This window comes from Apodemus sylvaticus, chromosome 7, assembly GCF_947179515.1.
Source record: "Apodemus sylvaticus chromosome 7, mApoSyl1.1, whole genome shotgun sequence".
NCBI classification, from domain to species: Eukaryota; Metazoa; Chordata; class Mammalia; order Rodentia; family Muridae; genus Apodemus; species Apodemus sylvaticus.
In genome coordinates this window covers 83,267,362-83,277,458 of record NC_067478.1, presented here as the reverse complement: position 1 = coordinate 83,277,458, position 10,097 = coordinate 83,267,362, and positions in this window count along the sequence as shown.

The window sequence follows — 10,097 nt, the reverse complement described above, 5'->3', positions numbered from 1 at the left end:
CAGCCTTGGGTAGAGGGATTGGCCAAATAAAGGAAGACACCTTGGGGAGGTCTAGCTTTAGGGATGTATAATGTCTTTTTAGAAAAACAGAGAGAGCCTGGGTGGCACATGCCTTTAATCCTAGCACTAGGGAGGCAGGCAGATTTCTGAGTTCGAGGTCAGCCTAGTCTACAGTTCCAGGACAGCCAGGGCTACACAGAGAAACCCTGTCTCGAAAAACAAACAAACAAACAAACAAAAAAAAACTGAAAGAGAGAAGAGGCAGGTGGATTTCTGAGTTCGAGACTAGCTAGCCTGAACTACAGAGTGAGTTCAAGGACAGCCAGGGCTACGCAAAGAAACCGTGTCTAGAAAGACAAGACAAAACAAAAACAAAAACAAACAAACAAAAGACATAATGGGGAAGAAGGGCAAGGCCTGCCAGAGCCCTGCCTGCAAAAGGCTCAGGCTAGCCAGAGTCCCTTCAAGCCTCCAGTAGCTAAGTAAATAATTTGCTCCAATTATATGTATTGAATTTCTGTAGACAATTTGTGTTTAAAGAAAAAAATATGGCCAACCCTGAAGTGGTCAGATGTCCTATCTGGAAGGTCAGTGTCCCCCTTCTCAGAGCACTACCCACTGACAAGATTATGGCAGTCTGGACTTCTTCACTGGGACATTTTTCCAACTACCAGCTATAAATATTTATCCATTCCCACAAATATTAATAAGTACCTACTATGCCCTTTTCTAAATTAGTGGGTAAAAAGCAGAATTATAGCTGGCCTATTTAAGTCCAGCATGTTTGAAGAAGTAGACCACAGCAGGAGCAGCAACAAATCCCAGCTACTTGGGAGGCTGAGGCATAAGAGGTCCAGTCCAGGTTAGTCTGGGTAACAAGGTCCTGTAGCAGCAACAGGACATTTTGTCACTGTACAACGGGGTCACTTAAAGCCCAGAAGGGTTCATTAGTAGCTCGCCATGCTCATCCTTTTTGGGAGAGGGAAGGGTTATGGGTAAGGATTAAGTCTGGGGGTTAATCATGCTACTAGGCGGAGACCTCAGCCCCCATGTTCCTAGGTTTGAGAGTTGTTTCAGTCCTCTTTCCAGCACATCTCAACAAAGCCAGATTGTTTGGACCCTCAAAAGACAAGAGTTCCTTCACAGCAAGCTCTCCAACCAGCTGGCATCCCACCTAGGTAATCAGAACAGGTTCCATGTGCCAACTTGGCCTCACTTTCTCCCTCATTTTGACCTCCCACTCCATTCGTATTGCCAGTAAATACTCAGAAACCCCCAGGAAACACTCATACACTGAGCCTGGACTCTTACTTCACAGCCTGATATCATTTAAATCACTGTAGGCCAAAACCTTCCCTGGGGCCTTCGGAAAAACAGAAGCTCCAAGATCAGTCTCTGCGACAGACTAGCTGGTGCTTTAACTCAGGCTGTGAGTGGAGGGCAAGAAGAAGCATTCTAAATGCGACCCTTGGCTGAGTGCCAGGCACCGGGGTGGGGGTGGGGGTGGGGGGTGTCATGACAATACTGTGAGTAGCTGTGAGGCAGAAGTAAGAGGATCCTGAATTGGAGGATATCCTGAGTTACAGAGTATAGAGTTACACTTAAAAATCACTCAGAAGGGCTGGAGAGATGGCTCAGTGGTTAAGAACACTGACTGCTCTTCCGAATGTCTTGAGTTCAAGTCCCAGCAAACACAGGGTGGCTCACAACCATCCATAAAAGGATCTGTTGCCCTCTTCTGGGGTGTCTGAAGACAGCTACAGTGTACTTACATATAACAATAAATAAATCTCATTTTTTAAATTTTTTGTTTGTTTTTTTTCGAGACAGAGTTTCTCTGTGTAGCTCTGGCTGTCCTGGAACTCACTCTGTAGACCAGGCTGGCCTCGAACTCAGAAATCCGCCTGCTTCTGCTTCCCAAGTGCTGGGATCACAGGCATGCGCCACCACTGCCCGGTTAAATCTTTTTTTAAAAATCACTAAGAAATGATCATCTGGGACTGAGAACAGATGTCTGCATATTCACACATATTAAGAGTTTTTGCTCTCAGCACTTGGGAGGCAGAGACAGGTAAATTTCTGAGTTTGAGGCCAGCCTGATCTACAGAGTGAGTTCCAGGACAGCCAGGGCTATACAGAGAAACCCTGTCTTGAAAAACAAAACAAAACAAAACAAAACAAAACAAAAAAAAACCTTTTGCAACAAAGTTGGAGAGTGCCTCTGGGATACACAACTGTAATGTATCTGCATTCCTGCATTCCTGCTTGTGTTAGCTTGGAGGGAGGGTGGGCCACTAGGAGGCATGCCGAGTCAGAGACAGGGTCTCTCTATGGAACCCTGGCTAGCTTAACACCCATTCTGCAGGCTAGACTGTCCTCAAAACCATGGTAGTCCTAGTGTCTCAGCCTTTCAAAAAGCTGGGATTCCAGGCTCTCGCCAGAATTGGCTCTTTCCCTCGGTCAAGGTTTCAAGGGCTTAACCTCTGAATGGGCAAGACCCTGGTTACCCACACCCTGGACAAGGGCAGCAAGCCCAGACCTTTCCTCTGCTTCTGCCCTTCCCTCTAGGCATCGATTGTTATGAATAGGTCCTTTCTGAAGCCTGTAGGGGAGAAGGCCATCTTGTTGGCTACAGCAGTCAGCAGAAAAGGCAGGGCTGGGTCTCAAAGCCAGACCTGTGGGCCCACAGGGAAGCTCAGGAAAGGGCCCTGGCCTTCTATACAAGTCCAGCTACTGCACTCTCTGCCATATGAACCAGAAGAGCTCAGCCGTGCCAGGCATGGTGACAGATACCTGTAATCCCAGCCTCGAAAGGTAAAGTGAGGAGTAAGGCTAGCCTCAATGACAAGACCTAGTCTTTAAAAACCAAAACCAAATCAAACCGATAAAAGCTCAGGCAAATCCTGACCCAAAAGGTACAGTCAGCCTGCCAGGCCTAGAACAGTCTCATCTCCCTGTCTTCCTGAGCTCAGAAACTCACTGGGCAGAAGAAAAGGGAGCATTCACCAGCCTGGTTCCCAACCTGGCTTGGCCCTGGCAGACAAGACTAACCGAATGCAATCAGGTCCATGATTTAGAAACCTAGGGGAAAGCCTACAGCCATGTCTATGGATGGTTGGCAGAATGAAAACAGACTTTGGAATTGAGTAATGGTATAACTTTAACCCGGAGAGAAGGGTTGCAAAACCAAGCCTCCGAAGGAAGTACATTCAAAGTTCCCTGTTTTCATTTAACTACGAGAAGGGCTGGTTTGGCACTCCATTGGCCGGTTGGTTTTGTGCATTAGCTTGACACAAGTTAGAGTCATCAGCGAGGAAGGAGCCTCAGTTGAAGAACTGCCTCCATGAGATTCAGCTGTAAGGCATTTTCTCTATTAGTAATCAGTGGGGGAGGGCCCAGCTCACTGTGGGTGGTGCTGCCCCCTGGGCTGTTGGTCTTGGGTTCTCTAAGAAAGCAGACTGAACAGGCAGCACTCCTCTATGGTCTCTACATCAGCTCTTGCCTCCAGGTTTCAGCCCTAACTTCCAGCTTGAGTTTCTGTCTTGTCTTCCTCCACTGAAGAACTGTGATCTGGAAGTATAAGCTAAATAAACCCTTTCCTCTCCAACTTGCTTTTTAAGATCCAGGTGTTTTGTCACAGCAATAGAAACCCTAAGTCCAGTTGGTGCCAGGGACTGGGGTATTGCTGTGATAGCCCTGGCCATGACTTTGTTTGGAGGAATGTGGATTTAGGGACTTTGGATTAGTAAAGCAGCAGAATGCTTTAAGTGGGGCTTAATAAGCCATCCTAGTTGGAACAGGGAAGACAGCTGTATTGAGAGTGATTTGAACTGTGGGGTCCTGGCTCAAGAGGTTTCAGTGGAGAAGAATTTTAGTATATTACCTGGAGATTGTTCTTGTGATATTTTGGTGAAGAATGTGGCTGCCTTTTGCCCTCTTCTGAAGAGTCTGCCTGAGGCTAAGGTGAAGAGATTTAGATTAACTGTACTGACAACGGAATCTCAAAAAACCCTAGCACACACAGGCCCGGTCCTGTGGTTTACTCTTATGAAGAGCCTCTTCCTGGCTGCCTGCAGAAGATAGCCATCTCCTTGGTGCCTTTGGATCAAGATGTAGAACTCTCAGCTCCTCTAGCAACATGCCTGCCAGCAAACTGCCATGCTTCCCACCATGATGAAACCTCTGAACCTGCAAGCCAGCCCCGATTAAATGTTGCTCTTTATAAGAGCTGCTTTAGTCATGTTGTCTCTTCACAGTAATGAAACCCTAGCTAAGACAAGCATGTTCTTCTATCACTCAAGTTCTGTGTCTTCCCTGGACCACTCTGTGTCTGATTCTTCAAGAGCTACAAAAATGGCTTTATGTCAGGCCAAGAATCAGTTAAAGACTTACTCTGCCACTATGAGTCTCAAACCTCTCACACAACTTCAGAGGAAAAGGTCTTATGTGCATGTACAAACTAGTTGTCAACCTTGGGTATCATTCTTTTGTTTTGATTTTTGGATTTTTTTTTTTTTTTTTTTTTTTTTGAGACAGGGTTTCTCTGTATAGCCCTGGCTGCCCTGAACTCACTCTGTAGACCAGGCTGGCCTCGAACTCAGAAATCCACCTGCCTCTGCCTCCCAAATGCTGGGATTACAGGCGTGCGCCACCACCGCCCAGCAAAGATTTAATTATTATATGTGAGTACACTGTAGATGTCTTCAGACACACCAGAAGAGGACGTCAGATCTCATTATGGATGGTTGTGAGCCACCATGTGGGTGCTGGAAATTGAACTCAGGACCTTTGGAAGAGCAGGCAGTGCTCTTAACCACTGAGCCATCTCTCCAGCCCCGGGTATCATTCTTGAAGCTCCTTACACCAGTTGTTTGAGATTCATCAAGTAGATCAGGCTGACTGGCTGGTGTGCCCAGGGCTCTTCCCTACCTAGGCTGTCCCAGGCATGGGTTCTAAGTGCTCACCACCATGCTTTTACATGGGTTCTGCTTCCTAAGTGGTTAAGCACCTTTCAGATTATCTTCCAAGCCCATTTAAAAACAAACAAGCCCCAAGGAATGTGAAGAAAAAACTTGCATAGCGCCAGGAGGTGGTGGTGCGTGCCTGTAATTCCAGCACTCTGGGAGGCAGAGGCAGGTGGATTTCTGAGTTTGAGGCCAGCCTGGTCTACAGAGTGAGTTCCAGGACAGCCAGGGCTATACAGAGAAAGCGCATCTCGAAAAACCAAAAATCAAAACAAAAACAAAAACAAAACAAAAAAAAAAAAAACCTTGCTTAGCACTGTGGGGCTCTATGTTTTATCCTTCGCAACACCAAAAGAGGCAAGACTGCTGTGTATTGTAACACTGTCCTAACTGGAGTTAGGACTGTCTCAAATCTCAAAGGTAGAGTGTGATGTTAGAAAATTCTAGTTAAAGCCCTGCACTGCGTGCCAAGACTCATCCCTGTGGTCTTTACTATGCAGATGGTACAGAATACCTAAGTGCATATTTTAACTCAAGACCAGGAAGGGAAGCTTGGCTTGGTGGCACAGACCTGGAATCAAGACGCTGAGGCAGGAGGATCACAAATTCAAGGTCTGCTGAAAAAACTTAGTAAGATGTGTCTCAAAACATAAAAAGGTCTTAATGAGAAATGTAGTTCAGTGGTAGAGAACGTGCCTGGTCTGGTAGGAGCCTGGATTCAATCTCCAGTGCTGGGTGTATGTGTGTGAGGGTGGGGTGAGCGAGGGGAAGTTTTTTCAAATTGGCAAGGGAAATGAGAGTGAATTGCTCTGAGCAATGGGCAGGGTTTTCTGCAAGAGAAAGATGTTACTTTCTGTTCCCTACGGCTTCAACATTCATACTGAGTCACTCGGTCCCAGTATCTGGTTCCCTCTGGCCATGTGACAGAACCGAAAGAGCTTTCCAGGAAAAGCTGACTGGGCATCAGGTTGCAGTACACAAGTGGATAAATAATAGATCAGTTCAAATCTGTGCCTGCAAGGATCACTGACAAGAGACCAGCAGCTATCTGCCACCTGCAGAAAAGTCTGAGCCTTGAGCTAGAAAGTCAGAATGCTGCTAGGAGCTTTGCCCATCTCTGGTACATCTAAGATTACAAGCAACTCTACAGTCCTATTGCCTTTGTTCTCAATACACAGGCTCACCTCTCACTCCTCTTATTCAACTGGCCTTGGAGATGATTTCCGCATTCCTATTATCTCCAAATCAGTCTAGCCTCTTCTACAATCCCTATTATCTCCAAATCAGTCTAGCCTCTTCTACCTTTTTTTCTTTTAAGGCAGGGTCTCTCTCTATGGTGCTTTGAATGGCCTGGCACTCCCTATGTAGAGGAGCAGATTGGTCTCAGCTGCAGAGTTCTGCCTGCTTCTAGCCTTCAAGTGCTGGGATTAGATATAACCACCACCATCCGCAGCTTCATCGCTTACATTAGAACTCCATTAAATTCTAATCACACAACTAAAACATTACAGAAATTTTGGTATTATGTGTTATGTCTTTCTGCTTTTGTTTTATTTTGAAACAGGGCCTCATGTAGCCTCAACTGCCTTTGAACTTCTGATCCTCCTGCCTGTACTACCCTGAATGCTGGGGATTACAGGTACAGGCCTGCATCACCATGCTTGCCACCCCCCCTCCTTTGTTCTTTCAGTGAGGCAGGGTCTGCTCTACAGCCCAGGCTGACACAGAACTCACTATACAGCTTACACTGGCCTCAAAACCACACAATCTTGCCACAGATTTTGTTTTTGGTCAGGGTCTTATGTAGTTCTGGTTATCCTGAAGCTCACTCTGTAGAACAGTGGCTTCAAACTCAGATCTACCTACCTCTTCCTGCCAAGTGCAGAGATCCACCTGCCTCTGCCCTGCTCAGTGCCACCACTCCCAGCTTGGGCCACAGATTTTTTTTGTTGTTTTTTGGATTTGGTTTCTGTCAAGACAGGGTTTCTCTGTGCAGCCCTGGCTGTCCTGGAACTCACTCTATAGACCAGGCTGGCCTTGAACTCAAGAAATTCACCTGCCTCTGCCTCCCAGAGTGCTGGGATTACAGGCGTGCACCACCACCTGGGCCACAGATTTTTGAGTGTTGAAATTATAGGCATAAACCATCATGTCCAGCTTCTGCTTTTTAAAATCATGTTCATCTGCATGTTGAAGAGCTCATGTGTGACAGGGTGTACAGGAGTCAGTTCTCTCCCTCCACCAAGTAGGTCCTGCAAATGGAACTCTGGTCAGGTTTGGCAGCGGCTGCCATTAACCCACTAAGCCATCTTACCTGCCTCCCTGCTTCTGTCTTCAAGTAAATTTTATTTCTCTCTCATCACTAGCAAAAAATAATCTCTAGTTTCACAGAAGATATATAATGTCACTGAGAGAAGTGGGTACCAAAGTAAATAAAGATTTGTGTTCCTGAGTTCTGAGTTACTAGCCAGATGATATTGAAAGAATTCCTATTCATTCATTCTTTTATTTATTCAGTGCCTGGCCTGTACTTGTCCCTAAACTGTGCTAGGAACAGAGAGAGCCTTAAAGCACCTTCTCTATTTATGTAGGTCTGGGAGATGGCTCAGCACATACAGGCAATTTGCAGAGCCTAAATAAGTGAGTCCCATAACTAGAACCCATGACAGAAGAACCAACTCCTAAAGACTGCCTTTGAACCTCCATGGGTCATTGTGGCATGTGCACACACTCAAAAATATATGTTTTAAAAGTATAGTTTTAAAAATAAACAAAGTTTGTGGAGGACATCAGGAGAACATAGACCTGAGTGTAAGACAGACTGGAGCTAGAAATGGGAGAAATCAGCAAACACTCCAGGGGTCCCTATCGGAACAAAAGACAGAAGGATTAGCTAATAAAGGGGACAGAGCTTTATTCCAGAGAGTAGTCTCACCTTGGAACGGCTGTACTTAAGCTATATGGTACTAGCATGAATGCTAAGGGAAGGCTGACCCTGTAGGCCAGTGGCCATCAACAAGCATGCTGTTGTACTTGACTCTCCCAGTGTGAGAGAGTCATGTTCATCTGCATGTTGAAGAGCTCATGTGTGACAGGGTGTACTCATGTGTGACTCAGTGTGTTAGTGTAAGGCAGACAGGGTGGTGCATGTCTGTCATCTCAGGACCTAAAAGGCTGACGCAAAGTGGTCAGTTTGAGCCCTGCTAGGGCTATATAGCAAAAAACCTGTTTTTAGAAAATTGTGTTTATAAATGAACTAAGTTTAAATGAGCCAGGAAATAAGGAAAGAGGCCTACCTGGGATTACACTGTATCAAAGACAAACATTGTTCGGCTAAACACTAAAGAGCTTTCATTCAGAATGGCTATGTAAAAATGTGATCAAGTGAGGCAGGTTTCCAAGTCTGTTCTGTAATTCCTGTAGGCGGAGACCAGCCTGCATTACCTAAAAATAATCTAAGAGTGTCTTTTAGGCAATGGACAAAGGCAAGGCCTGTGTGAACTTGAGTGGAGAACTTTGCATTAGATGTGTCAGAAACAAAACTATCCTCAATTATTATTTCTACAAACATATGTAACTACTGCAGCTGTGCTGTGTCATCAGGCCGGGTACCTTGGTCTAGTCCTAGTGTATTCACAGAATGCCTGGAACATGTCAGCTTGGGAGACATGGGCAATGACATGGTTCAAGGTTCAAGTCCTATGGTGGTATCATCATGTGCCATACTGGGACTGATGACACTGACTCAGTTCTGATAAAACAGTCTACAGCACACATTCAGACTAAACTATCTGCAAAACAATTTCAGCCTTATCTATATGATGGATATCAAAGGAGGCAGTTATGTTTTCTAGAGGTCTGAATAAGACCTCACCTGAGGTTTCATCTGTGATTATCTCCCCCCAGACCCCCAATGGCACTGGAAGCAGACAAACTGCCCACTTTAAAGCTATCTTTCTGGCTAGGTGTGGTGGTAAACACTGTACCCTCAGCACTTGGGAAATAAAAACAGGGTGATTAGCTCAAGATCATCTTTAGCGACACAAGGAATTTCAGGCCAGCCTGAGCTACATTTACTTACTTTATCCAAGTAGTATTTTCCTCTGACTTTACTGACATGCTAACACAGAGCTCTGAAGTCCCCCAAACCCCATAGGTATATCAGCACAAATTTGTTCCATAATGTTTTAATCTTAGTGCTGGTTGAGGGTGGGAAGTCAAATGACCAGACAATGCACTTTCAATAAATCTATTGTTATGGCCACACAAAAACTAGGACTGAAAGGGAGACACTAGCAGAGTTAAGACAAAAGCAGCTGCCCCCTCACCTAGGAGAGAGGACACATCAATCCCACACCCTCACGGAGGCATCTAGACCCTCAGAAGCTAGAGCAATGAGCACATGGGCAGGAGGTCGGGGAGAGCTGGCTCAAGGCTGGGCTCAACATTTAAGTCACAATCATCTCTGAGAGAATGTAGCATTCAATTTCTGAATCTCTTTTCTTTTCTTTTCTAAGACAAGGTTTCTCTGTACACTCCTGTCTGCCTTGGATTGCTAAGCTCACACAGAACCCCTGGGATGGTGTTCTGAAGCATTTCTCCCTGGAAGGCATAGGAACCCAGCAGAGCAAGTCATCTGAGTGTAAGCTGCAGGTAAGAGGAGGGACTGTCCCAAGCAGTAAAATCACGGTGACTGTTAGTGTGAAGAATGGAGAAATGATGCCACATGGGCCATTCTGTGAGTAAATGTGAAACACTAAACTTAAAGAACAGGGTCAAAAGGTTGGCTGATGATTTATTAGTTATCTTTAGGGACAGGTATCGTAGGGCACACCTTTAGCCTCAGCATTTGAGAGGTGGGGTAAATGGATCTCTGAGTTCCAGGCCAGGCAGGGCCATATAAGGAATCTGTGACCGATCTACAACATTCTCTCATATATCTTCAGGGTTACTTATAACTACTTACCCATCCTACTGTCCTAACCTGTGAGAAGTGATGGAGTCAATTTGGTACATTCATTTCCACAGGACATAAGATGACAAAGAATCCATTATGTTTATAAGGTAGGAAAACCCGCCCCTGCTTTTTCCGTTAGAATCTAAACTACGATAAAAGAAGCAGACATCAGTAAG